Source organism: Lucilia sericata, unplaced genomic scaffold, assembly GCF_015586225.1.
Source record: "Lucilia sericata isolate MDLA Ls3-8-SP2 unplaced genomic scaffold, ASM1558622v1 Contig000546F_arrow, whole genome shotgun sequence".
NCBI classification, from domain to species: domain Eukaryota; kingdom Metazoa; phylum Arthropoda; class Insecta; order Diptera; family Calliphoridae; genus Lucilia; species Lucilia sericata.
This window is the reverse complement of record NW_023994556.1, coordinates 218,965-245,608: the sequence shown is the minus strand read 5'-3', so window position 1 is coordinate 245,608 and position 26,644 is coordinate 218,965. Positions and strand designations below refer to the sequence as shown.

General features: G+C 31.5%; 1 protein-coding gene and 1 long non-coding RNA gene across 2 annotated transcripts in view; one reads left to right on the top strand and one right to left on the bottom strand.

Annotated features, from left to right (window-relative positions):
- Nucleotides 1-26,644, bottom strand: part of LOC119606021 — a 148,475-nt gene that overhangs the window by 60,778 nt on the left and 61,053 nt on the right. The window lies entirely within an intron of this gene.
- LOC119606016 (uncharacterized protein DDB_G0290587) overlaps nucleotides 1-26,644 on the top strand; it is a 73,324-nt gene that overhangs the window by 1,069 nt on the left and 45,611 nt on the right.

The following is a 26,644-nucleotide window of genomic DNA, read 5'->3' as shown; positions in this document are numbered from 1 at the left end:
ATAGACTACAGAAAACTACATACCAGAATAAAAGAAAAACTACAGTCTATACTGCAGAGAAGATTGGACTATAGACAAAACTACTGGACTGTAGAGAAGGCTAAAGTCTGGAATATAGACAAGACTATAGGCGACTATAGACAATACCTGACAAGGCTGTAGTCTGGACTATAGACAAGACTATAATCTAAAGTATAGACAAGACTATAGTCTGGACTAAAGACAAGACAATTGTCTGGACAATAGATAAGACTATAGTCTGGACAATATACAAGACTATAGTCTGGACTATAGACAAGACTATACTATGAAATATAGACTAGACTATAGTCTGAAGTGTAGACAAGACTATAGTCTGGACTATAGACAAGACTATAGACAAGACAAGACTTTAGTCTGGACTATAGACAAAACAATATAGTCTGGACAATAAAAAAGACTATAGTCTGGACAATAGACAAGACTGTAGTCTGGAAAATAGACAAGACTATAGTCTGGACTAAAGACAATACTATAGTCTGGACTATAGACAAGACTATAGTCTGGACTATAGACAAGACTATAGTCTGGACTGTAGACAAGACTATAGTCTGGACTATAGGCAATAGGATGGACTATAGGCAATAGTATGGACTATAGACAAGACTATAGTCTGGACTGTAGACAAGACTATAGTCTGGACTGTAGACAAGACTATAGTCTGGACTGTAGACAAGACTATAGTCTGGACTGTAGTCCATAGTCTGGACTGTAGTCCATAGTCTGGACTATATGCAATAGTATAGTCAGGACTATAGACAATATTATAGTCTGGACTATAGAAAATACTATAATCTGGACTATAGGCAAGACTATAGTCTGGACTATAGACAAGACTACAGTCTGGACTATAGACAAGACTATAGTCTGGACTATAGACAAGACTATAGTCTGGACTATAGACAAGACTATAGTCTGGACTATAGACAAGATTATAGTCCGGACTATAGACAAGACTATAGTCTGGACTATAGACAAGACTATAGTCTGGACTATAGACAAGACCATAGTCTGGACTATAGGCAATAGTATGGACTATAGACAAGACTATAGTCAGGACTATAGGCAATACTATAGTCTGGACTATAGACAAGACTATATTCTGGACTATAGACAAGACTATAGTCTGGACTATATTCTTGACTATAGACAAGACTATAGTCTGGACTATATTCTTGACTATAGACAAGACTATAGTCTGGACTATATTCTTGACTATAGACAAGACTATAGTCTGGACTATATTCTTGACTATAGACAAGACTATAGTCTGGACTATATTCTTGACTATAGACAAGACTATAGTCTGGACTATAGACAAGACTATAGTCTGGACTATAGACAAGACTATAGTCTGGACTGTAGACAAGACTATAGTCTGGACTGTAGACAAGACTATAGACAAGACTATAGTCTGGACTATCGACCAGACTATAGACAAGACTGTAGTCTGGACTATAGACAAGACTATAGTAGACTATAGTCTGGACTATAGACAAGACTATAGTCTGGACTATAGACAAGACTATAGTCTGGACTATAGACAAGACTATAGTCTGAACTATAGACAAGACTATAGTCTGGACTATAGACAAGACTATAGTCTGGACTATAGACAAGACTATAGTCTGGACTATATCCAAGACTATAGTCTGGACTATAGACAAGACTATAGTCTGGACTATAGACAAGACTATAGTCTGGACTATAGACAAGACTATAGTCTGGACTATAGACAAGACTATAGTCTGGACTATAGACAAGACTATAGTCTGGACTATAGACAAGACTATAGTCTGGACTATAGACAAGACTATAGTCTGGACTGTAGACAAGACTATAGTCTGGACTGTAGACAAGACTATAGTCTGGACTTTAGACAAGACTATAGTCTGGACAAGATTGTAGTCGGGACAAGACTGTAGTCTGCACTATAAACAAGACTATAGTTTGGACTACTACTTGAGACTACAATTCTGTCTAATGCATTGTCTAAATTAATCTAAATTAAAATTTCTCCTTAAATTGTCCTCGTAACTAAACAAGGGTTTATATGTATTTATGTATATATCTCAGTATGTAACCGAGGGTACATGAAGACATGTCAAATATGTCAATAATGTCAATTTTTGAGACAAATTGCAAATTGCAACCTCAATTAAAATCACATCAATTAGCAACAGTTAACAGCTGTTACCAACTAAACTTGCTATGCTCGTTTAACATTTTTTTTGTAACATCTAAGCAAACAAACACACACAGCAATGTTAAATCTAAAACACATAGTAAGTAGTTACCCAGCAAACATAAAATCAATTATTTATAAAACTAAAGAATTTTATGATTTTCATATTTTCCACAATTATTTTTAAATTTTTGAAAAGGACTTAAAACTAAATCATTAACATTTGTTTTGTAACTTACTCTTAAATGTTTGCTGGGTTATTAAAACAATGCTGTTTTATTGTTTTATAGCAAGTATGTGTGTTCATGATGTGGATGATGATAATGATGATGACTCAGAGTCATACAATTTTATTCAATAAACAACAATTTTTTGATATGAAACTGATGTTGAGGGAACGGGCGAATGCCAGTCAGGCACATACAAAAATGTTGTTTGCCCTGCTTTCCTAGTTGTTTTTAAAATACAGCTAAATTTTTCTAAACATTTTTATCCTTTTTATTCTATGTATGTTTCGTTTTTCCTTTCCTATGATGTTTGCACATTCATATTGTGTCCAACAATCAAAGCAACACTGTCATATGACATTTCGTTTTGTCAGAAAAAATATTTGAAGGAACAACATGTAATGAACATCGAAGACTTTTGTAGAAATCCAATCATTTATGTTATCAAAATGTTGAGTATAAACAAGGCTATAGTTCAGAATAGGATCTATAGTACTGGCGATGATAAAGTCAGTACAACTGAAAATAGAGACAGAAAAGAGTCGGGTCTGTAATGACCAGACTTTTAACGAAACTATAGTCGTTACTATAGTCAAGACTATAGAAGATTATATATTCGGGAGTATGGACTTGACTGTCGACCAGATCTTAGTCGGTACTAAGTATAAATGAGACTATAGTCAAGTTTATAGGCTAGACCATATTCGAGACATTCAGACAAGACTCTGGGCCCAAATTATGGCATACGATATCGATCGAAATCTCAATTTAGACTGTAGACCAGACCTTAGTCGGTACTAAGTATAAATGAGACTATAGTCAAGTTATATAATCAAGTTATGGCATACGATATCGATCGAAATCTCCATTTAGATTCTATTGAGATTTCGATCGATATCGTATGCCGTAATTTGGGCCCTGGTCGGGACTATAAATGAAACTATAGACTTGAATACAGTCGGGACTATATATGAGAATAGAGTCGGGAATATATGTATTAGCCTTTAGTCGGTAATATAGTCGGGATAGTAGATGAAGTATCTAAACAAGACTATATTCGGGACGAGACTATGGTCGGAACTATAAACTTGACTGCAGACGAAAACTATAGTGATGGCTATAGTATACACTTTACTAAAGGCGGGACTATAGATGAGACTGCAGTCGACAGTATAGATGAAAATACTGTCAGGACTATAGTGTCGTCTATAGCCAGGAATATAATCAACACGTTAGACGAAACTTCGGCACTAAGGACGAAACTATCATCATGACTATAGTCAAGATTATAGTCGGGACTATATACTACAGTTAGGAGTATGTAGGAGGTTATAATTGGGACTATAGACGAGACTACAGTAATAACTATATACTAGTCTATAGAGAAATCTGTAGTCGGGACTATTCTCGAGACTATATTCTGGACTTAAGTCGGGAATATAGATATAAACATACTCGAAAGTATAAAGAAGTATTGTCCGTATTATAGACGAAGGTAGGTACCATAGATTATAGTCAAAAAAAGTCTAAGGTCTTTATAGAATACATTCCTTTAAATTATACTTTAAATATGATCTAACATTGTTTTACAGCAAACGCAAAAAAAAAGTCATGTTGCATCTAAAAACGACCAATAGAAAGAAAAATTGCATTAACTATGAAAAAGGAAAGAGGATTTCGAAAATAGTTTGCTCTCCAAAAAAATGAGTGTCTAGAATGTTGTACCTCCCTCTAAGAGTACTTCCATATACATGATTCATGTGTTTTATATTCCCAAGTGTTTATTTTCATTTTTTTTGTGAATGAATCTTTGAAAGGAATTTGTTTATTCTCTCATGTCTGCTATATATTTTTTTATCGCTTGTCAGAAAGGAGTGTGTTAAATATCGAAAAATTTTTTCATGTTCTTGTCTGCAATGTACCCAAAATAAAAAAAAATTAAGTAAATTTGAAAAAGATTTATTGTGGTATGCAAAAAAAAACTCACAACAACAAAAGAATAAAATTGAAGAAGCTGAGCAAAAATAAGGCAATTAATCATTCAATTTGTTGGAAAAGTGATTTTGTATAGAACAAAAAAAGAGAACATTTTTTCTGAACACTTTGTTTTGGGGGTTTTCGAAAAATGTAGACAATTTAAAAGGGTATTAATTGGTTCGAAGGTTGTTTTCATTGAAAGTAAATAAAAGAAAATCGAAACAAATTTATGAACAAATTGTTAAGAATTGCAACAAATTAAGAAACCAATAAAAGTTTTTAATTGAATTTATGAAAAAATTAACAAAATTCTAAATTTATTGTTACCGATGTGCAGCGATATTTAAGCACAATATAGACATGATGATTAATATTGAATCGATCCATATTAGACTTTTAAACACAGAGATTGTAGTTAATTGGTTTCGAAGGTTGTTGTCATTTAAAGTTAAAATAAACAAATTTATTAAAAAATTTTAAATATTGCAATAAATTTAGACTTCACAAAAACATTTGAATTGAATTTAATAAAAAACAATTAACTAAAGAAATAATAATTAATCAAAAACTGTTAGAGACTGTTAGAACTGCCGATTTTTGAAGTGATACAAGAACATTTAACTTATTTATGTGTTCAGGGGGTATGGTTGTATGGGGGCTATACGAAATAATGGACCGATTTTAACCATTTTCAATAGGTCCTTGGACGAAAGAAGAGTATGTGCCAAGTTTCATCAAATTATCTTGAAAATTGCGACATGCAGAATGCACAAGGTCAGACAGACAGACAGACGGACGGACGGACAGATGGACAGACGGTCATAGCTAAATCGACTCAGAAAGTGATTCTATACTTTAAGGTGGGTGTAGGACAAATATGTATGGGTGTTACAAACATCAGCACAAACGCATTATCTTGAACAGTACGACCTGTAGAATGCGCACAAGTACACATAGACGGACGGACAGACAGACAGACAGATAGACGGACGGACAGACAAACGGACATAGCTAAATCGACTTAGAAAGTGATTCTATACTTAACACTGAGTGTAGGACAAATATTTTTGGGTGTTACAAACATCAGCACAAACGCATAATACCCTCTCCACTATAGTGGTGTAGAGTATAATCTTGTTAAAAAAGTATAATACTTTACTACCCCTAAAAATATGCAATACTTAGCAATTTATAAAGAAATTTTGAAAATAATTCTTTAAGAATAATTCTAAACGCTAATCTTGGATTATTATGACACCAGAAAAAGGTTCCCATTTCTTCATTCTCCTCTCTCTCTCTTATGGAACAAAACAGAAAAATTTCTTAACTTTATTCAAAATAACCAAACTCCTAAAAATAGATACTATATTGCGGTATTAGCAAACAAACATTTTACTCCTAAAATTCTACATAATTTTTCATTTACATGGTTGTGGTAAAATGTGAATAAAATTGCTCCCTTAACCCCTTAAAAGTTAACAAGAAAACTTATGTAATACACAGCTACTTGCAACAAATATTAGGTTTTTTCGTGGCGGCAAGTTTTCTTAGCAAAATTTTTTTGTTTTACTTTCAATGATATTAATGATGATGATGATGAGGTTGTCTTTTTGCCGCCACTAACAACTTTTGAGTATAGTGTTGAACATTTGCTACGTGAGTCATAATATACAATAACAACAACATTATATTAGTTTTTTTCATGTTGTTATTATTGTTGTTGTAGTGTTATGATATGCTTGCAACCAAAAAAAAAATCAAGAAAACAAAGTTCTCTGGTTGCTACTGAACCGATTGAAAAGTTCCCTACACTACTGATTCAAACAAGAACATTTTTGTTGGAACTAGTTTTTTAATAACACAGGTCAATAAAAATTGAAAAAAATCGAAATCTAGAGGTCAAGCTTCCAGATGTTCCAGAATTTCTCACATCAGGTTCTCGAGTTATTATTGAAACCCCCGTTTTTGGCCATTTTTGAGACGTTATAACAGCGCGTGGACACTTATATTTACAAAATTGTTTACCTCATCTGAAAGTTCAATCAGTCGACTTTTTCATTTCGTCCAATTTTAACGTCTCAAAGGACACGATATCTCGCTAACTAAACATGATTGAGAAATACTTATTTCTTTCAATGAAGCGTAGCTCATTCCTTTAGAAAAGTATTCGTTGGTACTTTCAAAAGACAAAAATATGAACATGGCCTAGAATCTAATAAGGTCCCAAGATCTTGAAGATTGATATTTAGAATGATATAGTGTCAAGTTCACAATCAATGGTTGCGATTAGATGTCAGTTTGTCATTCATTTTATAATTTCTACAAAATTCAATAGAGCAGCTATGTCCTTGTGTCTTAATGTCTGTTGAAATCAATTTTCTGAAGAACCCAGATACAGATTTTCGGTATTTAAAATCTGAGTATTTCTATCAGTCAGCTATCTATCAGCTTTTGAGAAGTTTCTTAAACATCAGAAAAATCCGACCATAAATAATGAAGATATGAACCAACCATGAAAATATTATCAAGAAATCAGACTTGCAGGGTAATGATTACATTTTCAATTACAATTACATTTGAAATAAGTTTCGCCAATTACAATTACTTATAATTGTAATTGAAGAATTCCCAATTACAATTAACTATGAACATATTATCAATAAAAAGGTTTGAGGGGTAATGATTACATTTTCAATTACAATTACATTTGAAGTAAGTTTTTCCAATTACAATTACTTATAATTGTAATCGAAGAATTTCCAATTACAATGAACTATGAACATATTATCAATAAAAAGGTTTGATGGGTAATGATTACATTTTCAATTACAATTACATATGAAGTAAGTTTCGCCAATTCCAATTACTTATAATTGTAATTGAAGAATATCCAATTACAATTACTTGTACATAATTGTGAATTTTTGCACTTTATTAAAATAATGGAAGTTTTTAGACCAAATTCCTTATGCATTACCAACATTAGCACTAAGCTCCCTATACTCCTACCACTGCCAGTAGTGTAGGGTGTATAAATATTATGTATTTGTAGTAAGTACAAGTACTAAATTCATAGTTACACTTTCAAGTACTTGCAAAGTAGTAATAAAGATGATTTATCATCACATGTAGAGGTTTTTTTTTGTTGGTTTGTTAAGATTTTTTTCAGCGAAGACTTCCAACTTCTTTTTAGCGTTAGTTACGACAAAATAAATGTGTAATTTTTTTATAAAATGTGTGTTTATGGTATGCAAAAAAAAATTGCTATAACAAATATTCAAAAGTTTAAAAAGTGACAAGGGACAGTGGGATGGAATCGACATATAATATCTTAAAACTTCAAACTATATATCGCAAGACAAAATGAATTTATGATTCGATCTCAAACTTATTGAACTGGATTCATAATGGGGACTCTATTTTTAATAGCTTGATCATAAGGACTGACGGATATTAATTGATCGTTTCTCAATTAAGTTAAGGACCCCTTTGGTATTCGATCCAAACACAAAAACATTTGTTATTTTATTTCCAGAAAAGATTTCTATAAGTTCCAAATGCACACAGAACTTTCCCACTTCCAGCCACTGTGTCATCTCAGTACAATTCCTTATAATAAAATATCTCGTACAAGGGAATTAGATGGAAAAAAACGTCTGCTGTCTACCAGCTTGATGAACATACTAGCAAAGTACTAAAATACTCGTGCGTAGTATGTCTAAAAGTGTTTTGCGTTTCAACAAGCACAAATCAGATGGTTAAACTTGTAAATTTAGTTTGGTTATAAAAACAGTGAAGGGCAAAACACAAATACGTTTAAAAAAAGAAAACTCAAGCAGCAGAAAAGTGCACAAATAGCACTTTATAATATGTTTTGTTAAGCTTTAAAACAAAAATTTACTTACAATAATATCCCAAAAATTGCCCATAACTGCAAAGTGAAAAAATGAAAAAAAACACACACACACGAAATAAAAATATGAAAAATGTATGCAATGCGTGTTTAAATTTTATGTTTATATATTCGCATACAATTTCAAACCATATTTTACAAAACAAAAAAAATTTACACGGTTTCTGCTTCTCCCCTCCTACAATCTGCTCTCAATCTCTGTCACTTTAACAATAACTAAAATAAACCTCTTGTATATGCGTCTGTATGATTTTGGTGTGTAGGTGTCAAAATATGCAAATCTGTTTCCGTTTTCCGGTTATGCATGTTATATGGTTTTAGTTGATTTTTTTTTTCTGCACTGCTGCCACTATTTTCATTTCTATCTTTCTATGATACTTGTGAGTATCATGTGTTATGCGTATATACGTTATGATTTGTAAAATATTACGTGTAAAAATATGTGTGTGATAGCATGAATAAATATTTTCTTTAAAGCTAGAAGAGCAAAAAAAAAACATTTGTTTCTTCATTTTTGTTATTCTTTGTAAAACTGAAATTCAAAGAATGGATTGAAGATAACTATCGTTATACCCTGCAAGACCATAGATAAGACTATAGACTAGAATATAGTCAAAACTATGAACTAAACTATAGAATTGACTATAGGTCAGACCAGACTAGAGTATAGTCAAGACTAGACTGTAGTCAAGATTATATTGTAGTCAAGACTATTGTCTAGATTATAGCTAAGAATGTAGACTATAGTCCAGACAATAGACAATACTATAGTCAAGACTAAAGACTTATATATAGTTAAGTCTATAGAATAACCTATAACCAATGCTATAGAATGATCTGTAGTCCAGACTTGACTGTTCTGTAGCCTAGACTATAGATGAATCTATAGCCACGAATTAAGACTGATCTATAGTGAAGACAAGAGATCTATAGTCATATCTACAGACTATAGACTGATCTATAGTCATAACTACAGACTATAAACTGATCTGTAGTCAAAACGATAGACTGATACACAGTCAAGTCTATAGACTGATCTATAGTCAAGACTGTAGTAGATTTATAGCCATAACAACAAAACAATTTATAGACTGATCTATAGTGAAGATATAGACTGGACTATAGTAACGATATAGACTAAAATATTGTCAAGACTATAGACCAGACTATTGTCCAGACTATAGCCAAAACTATAGTCAAGTCTACAGACATAGACTAGATCATAGTCAAGACTACAGACATGACGATACACTAGACTAGACGAGACAATAGACTAGATTATAGTCAAAACTATAGACTGAACAATAGCCAAGACAACAGAATAGACTATAATCAATATTATAGACTAGACTATAGTCTAGACTATACTAAAGACTAAAGACTAAAAACTATGTTCAAGATTGTAGACTACAATATATTTAGTCAAGACTAAACTATAGTCCAGATTATGGTCAAGACTAAACTATAGCCAATACTATAGACTAAACTATAGCCAAGACTGTAGAATAGACTATTGTCCAGACTATAGATAAGAGTATTTTCCAGAATATAGTCAAGACTATAGTTAAGATTTTAGACTAGACTATAGTCGAGCCTATAGTCAAAACTATAGACTTGATTACAGTCTTCATAGAGGAGACTATAGATGGAACTATAAAGTAAACTACAGCCAAGACTGTAGACCAGACTATAGACTAACTATACAATAGTTAAGACTATAGACTAGACTATAGTAAATACTAAAGATTAGACTATAGTAAAGACTAAAGACTAGACTATAGCAAAGACTATAGCCAAGTCTATAGGCAAGACTATAGACTAGGCTATAGGCAAGACTAAAGACTAAACTATAGTCAGAATTATGCACTAGATTATAGTGGAGACTAGACTATAAAATAAACTACAGTCAAGACTATAGACTAGACTATAGTCAATACTATAGATTATACACAGACAAGACTACAGTCTAAGCTGTAGTAAATAGCCGACAATAATCTCTTATTTACACATACTTAAAACGAATGTATGAGAAGGAGAAAATTTACTTCCAAAATTTAATATAATATACAGTATTGTTCGAAACCTAAGCAACTTTTTTTGGCATTGTATACAAAGTGCTATATTTTCTATTTTAATTGATTTATTCAAAATTATATAATTGATAATAATAATATTATGTGTCTACATTATAATAACAACAACAAAATTTGAATTCCATTTCGATGTGAGTTACAAGAAAATAATAACTGAATTAACTCCATAAATAGCTGTTCGAAACTTAAGCAACTTTTTGATCTTCTTATGCAAATCTTTGGTCCCTTTGAGTTCCAAACACCTTTATGGAATAGATTAGTTACTAGTGTAGTTCGTAATGAAACCCAATCGGATTTTAAGCTATTCGCCCCTTCAATGTTTTCTAAAACGGCGAGTTCCGAAACAGCACTTCAAAACGCCGAACAGCATCTCTAAGGGATTTGAGTCAGGAAATTTTGATGAGCAATCAAAGAGTTTGGGTCCTATTACCCGATAACAACTCTTAGATCAACTTTGCCAAAGGTTTTGGTTCATTATCATGCTGAAAATCGCAATAAAGTAAGTTGATCGGTTCGATGTACTCAATCATATGATTTATTTTGTTGGCGAAAAACGTCCCAAAAGGAAAAACAATCCAACTTTGTTTGTGTTTCAACATCAGGACTAACTCTTCTCTTTAAAAAACATAGCCACACCCTAAAATTTTGCTCTCTATTCATTATTGGGCCTTTACTAAAAGGGTATATTGTAATATTTCCTTCAGCCTCTGAGCCTCGCATACTCTGTTTGAATTTAAGACGGAAAATGTGGACCCGTTTGTAAATAAAACTGTTTTTATTAGTCTTGCGTAATCTATTTCAATATTCTACCCAAAATTGTACAAAATTAAGTAAGTAAACTTTAAGTAAACTCTGTGCTATGTCACTGCGGGATTCATATGCGGTTACATCATCGTACATTAAAGACTTAAAAAAGCATGGAGGTCACACAATTAAGGTTATGGGCAAGATTTTTAGTGAGTAGAGTAAATCCTGATGTTGAAATACAAATAAAATTGGATTGTTTTACTTTCTGGGACATTTTTGGCCAACAAAATAAACCAAAGGATTAAGTACATTGAACAGAACAAATTACTTTGTTGCGATTTTCAGCATGATAACGAACCAAATCCTTTAGCAAAGTTGATCTAAGAGTAGTTATCGTATAATGGGACCCAAATTCTTTGATTGTCCATCAAAATCTCCTGACTCAAGCCCCTTAGAGATGCTGTTCGGCATTCTGAAGCGCTGGGTCGAAACTCGCAGTTTTAGAAAACATTACAGCTGGCGAGTGGCTTAAAATCCGATTGGGATTCATTACGAACTACACTAGTAACTAATCTATTCCATAAATGTGTTTGGAACTCAAAAGGATCAAAGATTTTCATATGAAGATCAAAAAGTTGCTTCAGTTTCGAACAGCTATTTATGGAGTTAATTCAGTTATTATTTTCTTATAACTCACAGCGAAATGGATTTAAACTTTTGTTGTTGTTATTATAATGTAGACACATAATATTATTATTATCAATTATATAATTTTGAATAAATCAATTAAAATAGAAAATATAGCACTTTGTATACAATGCCAAAAAAAGTTGCTTAGGTTTCGAACAATACTGTATATACATATGTAAATGGTGCTCCTTGAGCTGATCACTGTTTTTTTTTTTTTATTCAAAATGGGGGAAACATATGTATTATTTTCAATGTTTAAATAACTTTCTAGTTTAAACTTATGATGTAATTTATTGGAAAATGTAATAGAAATGATTACAATTTTTGTAAATAAAAAACATAAAAACTTTCAAGGTGCATTATCATAAATAGAATAAACTTTAAGCTACTATTTTTGTATTAAAAATAAAAACTATTATGCTAAAGATATCGATTTTCTATGAAAGCATTCGAAGTAAGCTTTTAAGTTATAATATTGAAAAGTTTTAGCCTGATTATAATACAAACGACAAATGTTAACTCAAACCAGAGATTGAAAAAGTATCATTAAACTACATTACACAGGTGCCTCAAAATCAATAGATTCAAAGAGTAATTATTCCCCATTTTAGGCAAAAAATAACACAATTTCTTAATATCCTTTTTATCCTTAACTAAATAAGTTTAAAAATGTTTACATTTCTGCAATTGAAATTAAATTCAAATGTCAAAACCTATTTCATATGGCGAACAAAAACAAAATTCCAACATAATTAGTTCTGTTTATTTGTATGTCAAACACATAATGATGTTGTCAACAAAAAACCAGCAACTGTTGCATAAAATGTAACACAAAAGGATGCCAGACAGAAAACTCGTATTTGCTTTCACAATACATGTCAGTATGTTAAACTATGTGTTTAAAATTTTCACTGGTTTTGCATACTTTTTTTTCTCGATATAAAAACATTTTTGGGAAATTCTAGTGTGTCCTACAAACACACATTCCATGTCCTCGTTGTATATTATGACCATCACTCTTAAGTAAAATGGCCACAGAAATGTGGCAGTTGTTTGGAAAGAAAAAAATTTAAACAAATTTATTTCAGTTGGTGCTGAAAACGGAAACCACCACGCAACTAACGGTTTGGTGCAAACATTTTAACAAAATTCAGTAAACGGAAAAGAAAGTAACATGCATGTACCGCCTTGTGGCTAGAAATAACTGGATCACTAACCTATCTTTTAGAAAGTAACAGTTATAATAGACTATAGACTAGACTATAGACAAGACTATAGACTAGACTATAGACTAGACTATAGACAAGATTATAGACTAGACTATAGACTAGACTATAGACTAGACTATAGACTAGACTATAGACTAGACTATAGACTAGACTATAGACTAGACTATAGACTAGACTATAGACTAGACTAGACTATAGACTAGACTAGACTATAGACTAGACTATAGACTAGACTAGACTATAGACTAGACTATAGACTAGACTATAGACTAGACTATAGACTAGACTACAGACTAGACTATAGACTAGACTTTAGACTAGACTAGACTATAGACTAGACTATAGACTAGACTATAGACTAGACTATAGACTAGACTATAGACTAGACTATAGACTAGACTATAGACTAGACTATAGACTAGACTATAGACTAGACTATAGACTAGACTATAGACTAGACTATAGACTAGACTATAGACTAGACTATAGACTAGACTATAGACTAGACTATAGACTAGACTATAGACTAGACTATAGACTAGACTATAGACTAGACTATAGACTAGACTATAGACTAGACTATAGACTAGACTATAGACTAGACTAGACTATAGACTAGACTAGACTATAGACTAGACTAGACTATAGACTAGACTAGACTATAGACTAGACTATAGACTAGACTACAGACTAGACTATAGACTAGACTTTAGACTAGACTATAGACTAGACTATAGACTAGACTATAGACTAGACTATAGACTAGACTATAGACTAGACTATAGACTAGACTATAGACTAGACTATAGACTAGACTATAGACTAGACTATAGACTAGACTATAGACTAGACTATAGACTAGACTATAGACTAGACTATAGACTAGACTATAGACTAGACTATAGACTAGACTATAGACTAGACTATAGACTAGACTATAGACTAGACTATAGACTAGACTATAGACTAGACTATAGACTAGACTATAGACTAGACTATAGACTAGACTATAGACTAGACTATAGACTAGACTATAGACTAGACTATAGACTAGACTATAGACTAGACTATAGACTAGACTATAGACTAGACTATAGACTAGACTATAGACTAGACTATAGACTAGACTATAGACTAGACTATAGACTAGACTATAGACTAGACTATAGACTAGACTATAGACTAGACATAGACTAGACTATAGACTAGACTATAGACTAGACTATAGACTAGACTATAGACTAGACTATAGACTAGACTATAGACTAGACTATAGACTAGACTATAGACTAGACTATAGACTAGACTATAGACTAGACTATAGACTAGACTATAGACTAGACTATAGACTAGACTATAGACTAGACTATAGACTAGACTATAGACTAGACTATAGACTAGACTATAGACTAGACTATAGACTAGACTATAGACTAGACTATAGACTAGACTATAGACTAGACTATAGACTAGACTATAGACTAGACTATAGACTAGACTATAGACTAGACTATAGACTAGACTATAGACTAGACTAGACTATAGACTAGACTATAGACTAGACTATAGACTAGACTATAGACTAGACTATAGACTAGACTATAGACTAGACTATAGACTAGACTATAGACTAGACTATAGACTAGACTATAGACTAGACTATAGACTAGACTATAGACTAGACTATAGACTAGACTATAGACTAGACTATAGACTAGACTATAGACTAGACTATAGACTAGACTATAGACTAGACTATAGACTAGACTATAGACTAGACTATAGACTAGACTATAGACTAGACTATAGACTAGACTATAGACTAGACAGACTATAGACTAGACTATAGACTAGACTATAGACTAGACTATAGACTAGACTATAGACTAGACTATAGACTAGACTATAGACTAGACTATAGACTAGACTATAGACTAGACTATAGACTAGACTTAGACTAGACTATAGACTAGACTATAGACTAGACTATAGACTAGACTATAGACTAGACTATAGACTAGACTATAGACTAGACTATAGACTAGACTATAGACTAGACTATAGACTAGACTATAGACTAGACTATAGACTAGACTATAGACTAGACTATAGACTAGACTATAGACTAGACTATAGACTAGACTATAGACTAGACTATAGACTAGACTATAGACTAGACTATAGACTAGACTATAGACTAGACTATAGACTAGACTATAGACTAGACTATAGACTAGACTATAGACTAGACTATAGACTAGACTATAGACTAGACTATAGACTAGACTATAGACTAGACCATAGACTAGACTATAGACTAGACTATAGACTAGACTAGACTAGACTAGACTATAGACTAGACTATAGACTATAGACTAGACTATAGACTAGACTATAGACTAGACTATAGACTAGGACTATAGACTAGACTATAGACTAGACTATAGACTAGGACTATAGACTAGACTATAGACTAGACTATAGACTAGACTATAGACTAGACTATAGACTAGACTATAGACTAGACTATAGACTAGACTATAGACTAGACTATAGACTAGACTATAGACTAGACTATAGACTAGACTATAGACTAGACTATAGACTAGACTATAGACTAGACTATAGACTAGACTATAGACTAGACTATAGACTAGACTATAGACTAGACTATAGACTAGACTATAGACTAGACTATAGACTAGACTATAGACTAGACTATAGACTAGACTATAGACTAGACTATAGACTAGGACTATAGACTAGACTATAGACTAGACTATAGACTAGACTATAGACTAGACTATAGACTAGACTATAGACTAGACTATAGACTAGACTATAGACTAGACTATAGGACTAGACTATAGACTAGACTATAGACTAGACTATAGACTAGACTATAGACTATAGACTAGACTATAGACTAGACTATAGACTAGACTATAGACTAGACTATGACTAGACTTAGACTAGACTATAGACTAGACTATAGACTAGACTATAGACTAGACTATAGACTAGACTATAGACTAGACTATAGACTAGACTATAGACTAGACTATAGACTAGACTATAGACTAGACTATAGACTAGACTATAGACTAGACTATAGACTAGACTATAGACTAGACTATAGACTAGACTATAGACTAGACTATAGACAGACTATAGACTAGACTATAGACTAGACTATAGACTAGACTATAGACTAGACTATAGACTAGACTATAGACTAGACTATAGACTAGACTATAGACTAGACTATAGACTAGACTATAGACTAGACTATAGACTAGACTATAGACTAGACTATAGACTAGACTATAGACTAGACTATAGACTAGACTATAGACTAGACTATAGACTAGACTATAGACTAGACTATAGACTAGACTATAGACTAGACTAGGACTAGACTATAAGACTAGACTATAGACTAGACTATAGACTAGTAGTTGTTCTCTTTCGGAGATGTAATCTTAAAAGATCAAATTCTTTTAATTTCCTTTTTGCATTAGCTTTCGAAAAAAGTGACCATTTGTTTTTTTTTTTTTCAAAAGAGGAAATTTAGTCAAATTTCGTTGTTTAACATTTTGAGTTAAAATTTCTGTTCGTTGCTTAATTATGTTGTTTTTAGTCCGTCGCCTGTAACGCGGGATAATTGTAATTTGAGTTTTTCATTTGATAATAGTTGAACACCCAATAAACATTTAACCATGAATTTAAAAAAAATTCTGCAAACAAATACATCAGTATAAAATTTTGAAATTTCAATAATTTTACAAACATTTTAAAATATGTAAAACACCCTACATCACGCAGTGTTTTCTCAAACCAAAAATGCTTTCTTTCTTTGAAAATGTACAAAATAATCTACTAAACTTTGAAAATGAAAACTTATTGGGTAAAACTAAACAAAAATTAAACACGAAATGTTGGTATTTTTGGTTGTTTTGTTTAGTTTTTAGGAAACAGTTCATAATTAAAGAATATAAAGCATTTTGTGTATAAAACAATTTTGCCAACTAAAGGAAATGAAAAATTTTTGAAATTAAGCAAAAAAATAACGAATTTGTAACAGTTTAGCTAAAAATTGCAATAAAAATAACGCATAATTTTTAGCATATTATATTAAGGAAATAAATTGTGTAAAATTGTGTAAGATGAAATTAAACGAAGTAAATTATTTGTGTGTTTTTCTAAAGCGAAAATATTTAGTGATTAAATTAGTATTTTGTTATAAACAATTTTCGGTATAGAGAAAACGCAGACCCACAAAAGCGTATATGTGAGTGCAGACTATTATGTTGAAAAACTATAGTCTATACTATAGTTCAGAATACTGTCCTGACGACTTACAGTTCAAACTATAGTCCCGACTATAGTTTAGACTGTAATCCTAACTATAGTTTAACCTATAGTCCTGACTATAGTTTAGACTATAGTCCTGACTACAGTTTAGACTATAGTCCTGACTATAGTTTAGACTATAGTCCTGACTATAGTTTAGACTATAGTCCTGACTATAGTTTAGACTATAGTCCTGACTATAGTTTAGACTATAGTCCTGACTATAGTTTAGACTATAGTCCTGACTACAGTTTGGATTATAGTCCTGACTATAGTTTAGACTATAGTCCTGACTATATTTTAGACTATAGTCCTGACTATAGTTTAGACTATAGTTTACTCTATAGACCTGACTATAGTTTAGACTATAGTTATGACTATAGTTTCCACTACAGTGTTGACTTAGTCCTAACTATAGTTTAGACTGTAGTGTTGACTATAGTTTAGACTATAGTCCTGACTATAGTTTAGATTGTTGTCCGGACTCTAGTTTAGACTATAGCTCTGACTATAGTTTATATTATAGTCTTGACTATAATTCAGACTATAGTCCTGATTATAGTTCTGACTATAGTCCTGACTATAGTTCAGACTATACTCCTGAGAGTATAGTCCTGAATTTATGTATTATAGTACAGAATTTAGACTAAAGGCCTTACTATAGTTTAGACTATAGTCCTGACTATAGTTTAGACTATAGTCCCTACTATAGTTTAGACTATAGTCTTGTCTATATTACTGACTATAGTTTAGACTATATTCCTGACTATAGTTTAGACTACAGTCAGGACTATAGTTTAGTCTATAGTCCTGACTATAGTTTAGACTATATAGTCCTGATTATAGGTTAGACTTTAGTCCTGACTATAGTTCAGACTATACTCCTGAGAGTATAGATCTGATTATAGTTGAGACTATGGTTCTGACTATATTATAGTGGAGACTTTAGTCCAGACTAGGGTCAACAAAACGCTGAATTTTATTAGCGTTCAGTCTAAGAACTATATTACAGACCAATCTAAAAGATAAACTATAGTCAATACATTATACTAGTCCTGGACAAATTACAATCCAACTGTAGTTCAGAATATAGTCCTGACCATACTTCAGACTGTAGTCCTGACTAAAGTTCAGACCATAATTCTGACTATATTATAGATCAGACTTTAGTTCAGACTATAGTCGAAACTTTGGACTTAAATATAGTTCAGACTAAAAGCTAAACTAAAGAGTAATCTACCGGCTAAACTATAGTCAATACATCCCACCCCCTTGGGATTCTACAGTCCATGTTTTTCATTAGACCAAAAAGAATAAAAATTTTCTATTTGTTGCGTAATTGATATTGTTTACCAATTGTATCAGTTAATTTGATATAATAAACTGATGTTCAAAATATTCAAACTCCATGCCATTGTGCATTTTGAAATGAATTGAGAAACACTTTTTTTTTCAAGACTCAAAAATGTTAATTACTGTTTGTAGACTGCTAATAAAAAATAAAGCAAAATCTTTTCAAACTCTCTTTTTCTAGTATTCACCCAAAAAACAGATACATTTCTAATATGTACATATGTTACCATATCTAGTACCATATCTAGTAGTTCTATTCATACAATCTTCTGTTCGGTATTGTATTTGAAGTTTATTTTCAAGTTAAAGTTCAAATATTTAGATGATTTTAGGCACTCAGAGAAAAAAACTAGAAATCATATATTTTGCTATTTTTGGGTTTTTGTGGTTTTATTTGCCAAATTACTATTGAACAATATGTGTATGTATGTATGTATGTATCGGCAACATAGTAAAAATTTTTGTTTGTTAGCAGAATGAGTAATATATGTAACCATATCTGAAGAGGGGTATCAGTTAAAACTGGATCAATATTTCCCAATAATTGGGTAGTTTTAGTATTGTTCCTTCTTAATCATTAGTTGTTCGAAATTTGAACTAATCTCTGTCCTAATCTAAGTATTGCCAAATGTCTGTTCATATTTGTATTTGTGTTACAAATACTCTTTCACCTATTGGTATTTTACTTAAAAAAGAAATCAACAACATCAGATAAACTAAAATTTTTAACAGGAAACATTGAAATCCTTTGTGCAAAAGTGTTTAGTAGGTAGACCTATAAAGCATAACTAACCCAGCAAACACTTTCAAATCAACTGAAATTTAAAATGAGAATAAGAAACAAAATCTTTCTTAAATGTTTAAAAACAGTAGACTTTTTTAAAAATCAAACTTTTTTTGTTAATTTTAACATTTGTGTTTGCTGGGCTTAGAGCAAGGTCTGAATACATAAATGTAACTATATCTGTATAGACCATATCTATATTACTATTGAAATGTATTTTTGTTTCACTTTTTTTTTTTGTTGTTTTCCAATATCCAACCTTTATATCTTTTTTAAATCCAGGTTGTATTATTTACTTAAGTTTTTTTCTCGTTTTTGATTTAAAGTCATCTTTTCTTATATTAAGGTCAATATCATAATTTTTCTGTTCTTAATATTATGTTTTTTTTTCCTTTGCAGTATATTTTTGTTGTAATACGTGACCATTGTTTATTTTTTTTTTCCTTAACTAAGTTTAAGGTAAAACTTACTTTTTATATCCTGGTTGTTTATTGTTAATATTGTGGTTGTTTTTGTTGCTTGAAGTTTTATAAATAGATAAATGTTAGAAAACTTTAATAGGGATTTAATGTTGGAAATGTTGCTTAAATAATTATTATTTGAAGCACATAAATAAATAGAGGATTGCAGGTATAAAAGTAGTTTAATATTTATTTAATAAACATATCAATTACAAGCTGACTTTTGTAAGTAGAAAAATAAGATTAAATTAGGAAAAGTAAATTTATGTACAAATATCTAATTTAGACGTGAAGCTGAAAAAATCCTAGAAAAAATATAATTAAAAATGCCTTACATGTACCCGATATAAACAATTTTAATGATGAATTTACTCCTCCACAAAAACAAAATTTTCGAGTAGCAATACATAAACCATATTTGGAGACTATTATAAGGGTTTACTCTAGTGAATACGTTTCCGTAAAATCATTCAAACTATAGACTAGGATATAATCCAGACTAAAAATAGCATTATACTACAGATTAAATACTAGAAAATAGTACAGACTTTTAACTACGCTATTGCTAAGACTAGTAACCAACCTACTTTCCAGATCATTCTAGACTAAAGTCTATATTTTAGTTTAGACTATTGACAAGACTTTAGTCCAAACTATAGACAAGTCTGTAAAACAAAATAAAAGACCAGATTATAGTTAATACTGTAGTCCAGATTATATACAATACTATAGTCTAAGCCTATAGTCCAAACAAAAGACAATACTTTATTAAAGCCTATAGATAAGACTATAGTCCAGACTATTGATAGGTATATAGTCTAGACTATTGACAAGACTATAGTCCAAATTATTGATAAGTCTATAGTCCAGACTACAGACAAGACTACAGGCAAGAATATTGACCAGACTATAGACTATAGTACAGTCTAAAGCCTGTACTTAAAACAATCTATACTATAGCCAATACTAAAGTCTTAACAATAGACAATACTGTGGTCTATAGAATACACTATAATCCAGACTATAGACTAGACCAGATTAAAGACTAAACCATAGTCAAGACTATAGTCCACACTATAGACTAGACTATAATCCAGACTATAGAATAGACTAGAGTCCAGACTATAGTTCACACTATAGACTAGATTACAGTCCACATTATAGACTAGACTATAGTCCAGACTATTGATAGGACTATAATTCAGACTATAGGCAAGACTATATTTCAGATTGTAGACAAAGACTAGAGTATAGACCAGACTATAGAATAGACTCTAGTCTACAATTTAGACTAGAATACAGTCTGGACTATAGACTAGACTATAGTCGAGACTATAGACTAGACTATAGACATGACTATAGCCTGGACTATAGACAAGACTATAGCCTAGACTATAGTCCAGACTATAGACAAGGTTATAACCAGACTATAGTCAATACTATATTTCAGATTGTAGACAAGACTATAGTGCAGACTATATACAAAACTATGCTTTTGTATATAGTCTGCACTATAGACTTAAGTCCAGCCTGTAGTCTAGTCTATAGTGTGGACTATAGCCTAGTCAATAGTGTGGTCTATAGAGTAGACCAAGTCCAGACTTTAGGCTAGACTATAGGCTACACTATAGACCAGACTATAATTCAGACTATAGGCCACACTATAGACTAGATTACAATCCATACAATAGGCTAGACTATAGTCCAAACTATAGACTAGACTATAGTCCAAACTATAGACTACACTATAGTCCAGACTATAGACTAGACTATAGTCTAGACTACAGACTAGACTATAGTCCAGACTATAAACCAAACTATAGACTAGACTATATTACAGACTATAGACTAGACTATAGTTCAGACTATAGACTAGACGATAGTCCAGACTATAGACTAGACTATAGTCCAGACTATAGACTAGACTATAGTCCAGACTATAGACTAGACTATAGTCCAGACTATAGACTAGACTATAGTCCAGACTATAGACTAGACTATAGTTCACACTATAGACTATAGTCCAGACTATAGACTAGACTATAATCCAGACTATAGACTAGACTATAGTCCAGACTATAGACTAGACTATAGTCCAGACTATAGACTAGACTATAGTCCAGACTATAGACTAGACTATAGTCCAGACTATAGACTAGACTATAGTCCAGACTATAGACTATACTATAGTCCAGACTATAGACTAGACTATAGTCCAGACTATAGACTATACTATAGTCCAGACTATAGACTAGACTATAGTCCAGACTATAGACTAGACTATAGTCCAGACTATAGTCCAGACTATAGACTAGAATATAGTCCAGACTATAGACTAGAATATAGTCCAGACTATTGTCCAGACTATAGACTCGACTATAGTCCAGACTATAGACTAGACTATAGTCCAAACTATAGACTAGACTATAGTCCAATCTATAGTACAGATTATAGTCAAAACTATAGTCCAGACTATAGACTAGACTATAGTCAAGATTATAGACTATAGTCCAGACTATAGACTAGACTATAGTCCATACTATAGACTACAATATAGTCCAAACTATAGACTAGACTATAGTCCAATCTCTAGTCCAAACTATAGTCCAGACTATAGACTAAACATTAGTCCAGACTATATACTATAGTCAATATTATAGACTAGACTATAGGATGTAGTCCAAAATACTGACGTGGATAGAGTCCCTACCATAAAAAATTATATTTTACCCAACAAAAAAAAATTAAATTTTCATCAGAAACTCTTACATGCTTTTCATAAATTTAATTTGTAATCCCACCTAAGGGTACAAACAAAAACAACATTATATTTTAAAGCTGACACATGTACAAATGTTTCTTTTAAATTATTCCTTAAGCTGTAATTATCTTAAAACAAACTTTTTTTGGGTTAATAATTGCAAAAACATATTCTCTTAAAAGATAAAAACACAACTACACATGACCTTCATCTTTTTTTTTCAAACTACAAAACAAAAATTATAATCAAAAACTTATTATTTTCTACCAATTATCCTTTAACACTCACCTTACATAAAATACTTATTTCTTGTTCAAAAAACTGCCAAATAAATAAAGTCGGGGAAATTCTCCAAACACCAATAAATGTTATGACAACAGAGCAAAAAAAAGGACACATTTGATACTTCTAAACCGCAAAAAAAGGATAATAGCAATAACAAGACAAAAGTAAAGAAAGAATCCTTAGAAAACAGTCTAACAATGCGTAAAATTGTTGCAAATGTTACCAGAATAGAAACCGAAAAAAAGAAAAGATAATATTTTCAAAACGACAATTTTTTGGATTTTCTTTTCTTAATTTTTTTTTTTAAACACGTACTGAGTAAATTTTCTTTAAGCAAGCTGTAAAAGAAAGTGGGCTAAAACAAAAAGGTCAGTGATAGTAAGGAACTAGAAAAGGATTGTTTTTTTTTCTAAGGACGAATGTAAGAATACAACAAGTATTTATTGTTATTGCTGGAGTACAAAGCAGCATGCATAAACATGATGATTATGATGTTAAGGACACACGAATTTACACACAATTTTGTGCAACTATATTGTAATAAATTACACAATTTCCAACTCTGTTTCTATATTCTATTTTGTTTTTGAGTTTTCTACTCCGTATGTCACTAGTCCGTCATTAAGGAGGTTCGATTCCTTCCAGAGACTCTAGTAAAAGCGCGATAGTTTCCTAGATGTATTTGATGTATCAAATCCGTACAGTTTAATTGGAAAAATTGTTAATTATGTTTCAAAGTCAGATATTTAAATCTGTAAAATTTCTGCAAGAAATGGTGTAGTCGTAGTTTTAATATTAGTTTTACAGTTAGATGTTAAATTGTAACAGTCACTGTGGGAATTAAAGACATGTAATGAGAAAAATTTTCTTGACTTCAAGATTCAAACACTCAAAGAAAAACTTCTTCAAAACTTTTATCAAGAAAGTAGGCGAAAAGCCACGCCCACATATGAAATAAGTATTCACACATATCTCAGACTCTGGAAGAGTAAATCCTCAAATTTGGTATGAACAACTTTGATAACCGTAAAAACACTTGAGCACAAAATGGGCGGCCTTGGATTAGTGGGCGTGACTCTTCCTACATAAAGAACATTTTGAACATTTGATTTTACAAAATATAACAACTGGAGTCCAACATTTCTTGTCTGAGCCTCTTTAGTGAATATTTGTGAATATTTAAGACAAAAAATTGGAGAACTTGTCACACTCCCTGGTAACTCTCATGAGCACAAGAAATCTTTTATATCCATATGAACACTTGGAGACAAACTGAAAGGTCTAGGATTAGTGGGCGTGGCGCCTCCTACATAAAGAACATTCTAAATTAATTTTCCTAAGCCACTTTAGTATGGATGTGAATATTTAAGACAAAAAATGGGAGAACTTGTTACGCCCCCTGGTAACTCCCATGATAATTAAATACAAAAATTCATAGATCTATTAAACGATTAGAGCTAGTATTCTCAAATTTTGCACAAACAACTTTGACATTCATGTGAATATTTGGAGAAAAATAGAAGGATTAGATTCGGGGGCGTGGCATCTCCCATATGAAGTAAATTAAAAAATTCGTATATCTGAGAAACTACAAGTGCTAGAATCCTTAAATTTTGCCAAAACAACTTTGACATCCATGTGAACATTTGCTGGGGAAATAGGGGATAAGCAGTCGGAGGCGTGTCACCTCCCATATAATGCAAATACAAAAATTCCTATATCTGAGGAACTATTACAGTTAAAGTCCTTAAATTTTGCACAAACAACTTTGGCATTTATGTACAAAATTAAGAAAAATGGGACAACTTTTTTAAATAGGGGCGTGGCATTTCCCATATTAACTAAACACTAAAATTCGTTTATCTAAAAAGCTTTTAGAGCTACAATTCTTAAATTTTGCACAAACAACTTTTGCATTTATGTAAATATATGTATGTGGGGAAAATGGGAGAACTAGGAGTTGGGGCGTGGCACCTCCCATGTGATTTAAATAAAAAATTCATATATCTGAAAAACTTATACAGCTAGAATCCTCATATCTTGCAACAAACAACTTTGACTTCCATGTGATTTAGGAGAAAAATAAGGAGACTTTAAATAGGGGCGTGGCATCACCCATATTAACTATAAACAAAAATTCGTATATCTAAGATGCTATTACAGCTAGAATTCTCAAATTTTGCATAAACAACTTTGGCATTTATGTAAATATTTGGGGAAAATGGAAGGACTAGGAGTCGGGGCGTAGCATCTCTCATGTGAATAAAATAAATTCATATATCTGAAAAACTATTTGAGGTAAAATCTTCAAAATTTCCCAAAACAACTTTCAAAGCCATGAGGTTATTTGGGATAAAATTGGTGGACTTTTAAAAGGGGGCGTGATGTTTTTATTTATATAGTTTTTAGGATAGCAAATCATACCGGGTGTGGCTAGTATAGACTGGTTAGTCCATAGACCTATTGGATAGTCTATTGACCAGATCATGAACTATTTTATTGACTACTTTAGTGATTAGTGTCTGTAATAGTGTATTGACTAGAACATGAACTGGTCTATCGACTAATATATGGACTCGTTTACTGACTAGTTTATTATCGAGTCTATTGACTATTCTATTGACAGGTTTAATCTATTGGCTAGTTTACATGATAATCTATAGATTAGTCTATGGACTATTCCGTTATCTAGTCTATAGGCTGATCTGTTGACTAGTCTAAAAGTTAGTCAATAGACTAGTTCATAAACCAGGCTATTGACCAGTCTCTATACTAGTTTATGATTAGCCCATAGACAAGTTTATGTACTACTATTTGGTCTAACCTATAGAATAGTTTATGGTCTGACCGGTCTATTAGCAGACTAAAGAAAATAGTTTCTGTTTGCTTTTTGTTTTTACCTTCAAATTTCTCTAAGTGTAAAAGTATTTTCACTCCAAACATGAGTATGAATTTATAAGTTGTTGGTGTTTTTTGCTGTACATTTCTTCACATAATCCTTAATGAATGTGGTGACCAGCAATTAAGGATTTCTGTCGTTTTTTCTTCTAATGCAAGAAAGTACTACTTGGAAAAGCCCTAAACCTTAAAATTAAAAAACTAAAAAAAAAGTCTGTAATTAGCCTTACAGATAAACAAACAAAAAACAAGAAAAACGGAAGACAAATTCTTAAAATGTCATAAATTTTAACAAGATTTTTTTTGTATTTTTTACTAATTTTTCCCTTAGACAAAAATTAAACTAACAAAGCGGAAATGTTTTAATTTCCCGTAACGTTTAATTGTTTTTATTACAAACAATAATTTACATTTTAGTACAAGATTTTTAACATTTTGACCCGAATTTGATGGTTTTAACCAGGAAACAATTAAAGTCGAAAAAAATATGACAATTTGAAAAGGAAAAGTATAAGAAAAGCTTACAATGTTTTAAAAAGATGTGTGGTTTTAAATACCCCAAAAAAATCCCTTTTCTGCCTTTTTTCCTATCAAATTATTTTACAACTCATTTGCTTAAAACGATAAATGTAATGAAAAAAAAAAAAAA